General features: G+C 27.5%; 1 protein-coding gene across 1 annotated transcript in view; it reads right to left on the bottom strand.

The window, feature by feature from the left end:
- The window catches only part of LOC106692416 (uncharacterized), a 175107-nt gene extending 172644 nt beyond the window's left edge, over nt 1-2463 (bottom strand). Inside the window, exon 1 of the mRNA XM_014438353.2 lies at nt 2308-2463. The gene's annotated coding sequence lies outside the window, so the exon portion shown is untranslated. The remainder of the gene's footprint in view (nt 1-2307) is intronic.
- Between the last annotated feature and the right edge of the window lie 1615 nt (nt 2464-4078).

The raw sequence follows: 4078 nt of genomic DNA, 5'->3' as shown, positions 1-4078 counted from the left end.
ATATATAAATCCAAATAGATTTAGGATACACTAATGATACAAACACATTTTTGAATAAAATTACACACTTCTTATAAAATTTGTATGAATTGTATAATGAACTTGTATAAACTTGTATAATGAACATGTATGAAATGATTATCTTTACGAGGATTATTAAAAAGTTTTTAATTATAGAAAGAATGTGGGTTTAAAAACGATTTTCTAGTTTCTTCTTAATCGATTTAAATTAATATTATTAATAACCTTAGAATTTTTAGCTGTTCAATTAAGGAGATTAATAGTAAAGCGATACTAGAGACAATTAATCAGAAGAATTTTTTTCTATCAACTTGTACATGAACCAAATTTACGCTTTAGTATGGACAAAATCGTGGAATTATCAGATAATTATTAAAAATTTAACAATTTTGTCAATACTGAAATATAAATTTGGTTCTTATACAGGTAAGCAGCAAAGAAAAATCTGTATAGCAAACTTGTCACCTATACTCTTTTGCTTTTAACTTCATATTTTTTTTTTTTTTTTTTTTTATGAAAATAAATTAAACTCGTAAATTATGCTATTTAACTAAATTTTACCTAAGTTTAAATATTTTTCTGGAGCGTTTTGATTTCAGTATCCCTAATGATATACTTCTCAAACTTTTCAGAAAAGCCTTCGGATATTTTCAAGACAAAAAAAACATTTTTTTTTTTCGTTCTTGAATCTGTAGGTTTCCCTTACTTAAACTAAGTACAGATTTTCAATAATGAATTAAATATAGATTTTAATCATCGCAGAGGAATGATAAATATATCAAACCAATTTTACCATTATTTACTCATTTTTCAGAGAAAAAAAAAATAATCCAACTAATAATGTTCAATACAAGATTATTGAAAATTTGTATTATATAAGAATGATAAGAAAAAATCTCAGACTAATAAAAAAGACAAAAAATAAAACCTAAAAATACATTAATCTACTTTTTGATAAAATTGATTCACTAATAATGAGAATAGTAAATTGTATCTTTTAGTATTTTGTGGCAAATAATTAAAAGTTAGATTTACAGTTGCTCACTAATTCTAGACTGTTAGCATAACATCAGCCAACTGGTATTAACTGATATTTTAAGTATGAAAATTGAATAACGACCACACATCACCTCATACGAGTTAAAAGTAGATTAAATATTAATCAAATAAATCTACTCAATCCGAACCAAGTGAATAAGCAAGCTGTCTAAACAGGTTTATGTGGATTATCGTTTTAAAGACCCAACCACAGTCTGTACTAATGCCCTATAGAACCATTTATAATACACACTTATAATACTCAAAACCAGGATCAGATAGATAAATTGATAAATTTATTAACAAATAGTGTGAAATTAAAGATTAATAAATTATAAAACTGAATATGAGTCTTTGATCGTATGATGAGTATTTATGAAAATATTTATTATTCACTCAGTGGAAGTAGAAATAAAGAAAAATAAGGGATCTTTTAATAATAATTTAATAAGGAAATTAATGATACAAAGCATATGATTATTCGTATCTAAACAACAAAGTGTGGTAATAATTCAACTTTGTTTCTATCACTTACAAAGCAAACCGCATAAGAAAAAATCGAAATAAATAATTTAATTGACATTAAGAAAGTAAAAGTGTGAGAAAGCTTATTAAAAACCAACAGGAAGCGACCGGAAGTCAGCCCCATCTCCGGAAATTCTTCGGCTTTGAATTTAAAATTAATTTTACTGTAAAAATAAATCCTTAAAGCAAAAAATAATCTTAAAAAATATTGTATTTTAGTAACTTGTAAAGTACATATAATATATATAAGAGGAAGTTTTAAACTTTATAGTAAACACACGAGCGTATTTCAAAGCTACAAGGTTATGAGTCACTGTTTATGTAATTTCAGCCCTTTCAAAATAGTTCCCATACATTGTTGACTTAATTCAAGCACTTAATAGGTGGATACAAGCATTCGAATGGTTTACATTAATAATCGTAATTGTTTATATTCATTATTATACAACTATTTTTAATCTAAATGATGTAAAATAACTGCAAATGGTCCAGGAACAAGAACAGCTAGCTCTAGAGGACCGTTATGGAACAGGTAGGCATCCTTGACATACCTTCCCTATCACAACTATCGCACAATTAACCATATCATTTTTCAATAAATAATTTTATTTTAGATAATTACTAGGATAAATACAGATAATATCTGAAAAGTACCATCTGTTAGTGAGACATGGAGTGATTTCGCGGGACAAAGTTCGAGCAGTAAGCTTTGAGATGACTCACCTGAACGCTGGACGATAACCTCCACGGTCGCTACCTATCACCAATCGCCTAGTTCCAACATGAGGGTCGACAGCTCGCACACTATCACGACAGAGATGGTATGGGTCCGCTCAACCTCGTTGTGTAGTTTTGACTGGCTTGTTGCGCATTCCTACCACGTGACTCCCACTCCTCCCCACTCTAGAGCGGGGGCAAACGGAAATTCCCTCACGTATTCTTCTTCTTCTTCTGAAGAGGGAATATTCCCTCAACCTTTTACAAGTTGACAGGCGGTCCCTGTTCAACCTGCGATGTAACCGAATAGGAAGGAATGTTTTCCTATACAATAGTACAATGCGTGAAGCACTTGTCTCTTTAATAGTGTAGCAACCTGCCATACTTGGGGCGAAAATCCTGGTGTAATATTCTTCCTAATTATTTATTTCATATATATTTAATTTTAACTATAAGATAGGATGTCACCTGAACAGGGCCACCGAGGGTTCCCCCAGATTTTTTTAAGAAACTAGGTTATATTACAATTTTCACTTAACCTTTTTTCATGAACAATGTTCGGTTTGTAAACACAATAGATTTAATTAAATGTTTAAATTAATAAATTGTATCTTATTTTTGTTGTGATAAATTTTAAAAAGGAGGTTGGATGAGATAAAAAGTTTTAATTTTTAATTTAATGTAAACAATTATGGTAATTTGAGGACTGATATAAATGACCTGGTCAGAATAGCCTGCATAAAGTTGTTTTTTAAATGATCTGGTTCTAAAATTGTATTTGTATTAAGATTGTACTTGAGGATGGCCGAACTGGCCGAAACGTCGGACTTATAAAGGAATAAAAAATGTATTGAGACTAAAATAGGATACATTTATTTATTTAAACAATATTAGTCTCAGGAAAGTGTAAAGATTGTATATAAAGGTTTTTTAATATTAAAAAATAAGAGTTTTCATTGAATAATAATAATAAAAGCGCCCACATTTTATCGTAATCATCCACAGATACAGACTAAAATAAAGAAAAGAGAAGAGAAATCAATGTAATTAATAGCAATAATAAAAACAAAATTTAATGTTTCCATAAACTAAAAAATACAAATATAATGTTTCTAAATTAAAATATAAACAACAACCTAGTTTAAATAATTGATTTATTTGATACTCGAAAAGATTTTTTTTAATTAATAGTTTTTATTGAATAATAATACAAGTTGAAACAATTAATGGCATGTACCATTAGCGTTCGAAATATTCATTTATATATACGGACTAAACTAAAGTAAAAAAGAAAAGAGATAAACAGCTAGTTAACAATAAAACTACCAAATAAAACAAAACAAATATAATGTTTGTAAATAAAAATATAAATCGACATAATAAAAACCGATTAAATAATTTACATACAAGATAAAGACAATTAAATTAAAGTACAAATAAAATAAATACATCTGACACACATTGGCACCTATGTACAATATTTACATATTTATTAAAAGTAACTGCATTTAAATAAGTAAATTTTTTATTCACAAAATCATTAATTACTTTTTCAAAGTCTATTTATTTAAGTATATCGTTTTATATTAACATCAGTGATAATCTGCACAATTTTTCTTGAATCAATCTACTTCTCAGTTCATTCATGGTTCCTTCTAATTAATTAATCAACCAAAGGAGTTAGGGATGCCTTATAGATTCCATGTATGACAAATACAAATATAAACACATATAAAATTTATATTTTAAAAACTATTTATAATACTAGTCAAAATTA

This window comes from Halyomorpha halys, unplaced genomic scaffold (assembly GCF_000696795.3).
Source record: "Halyomorpha halys isolate HHAL.00 unplaced genomic scaffold, Hhal_1.1 Scaffold56.1, whole genome shotgun sequence".
Lineage (NCBI taxonomy): Eukaryota > Metazoa > Arthropoda > Insecta > Hemiptera > Pentatomidae > Halyomorpha > Halyomorpha halys.
This window is presented reverse-complemented; position numbering and strand designations above follow the sequence as displayed.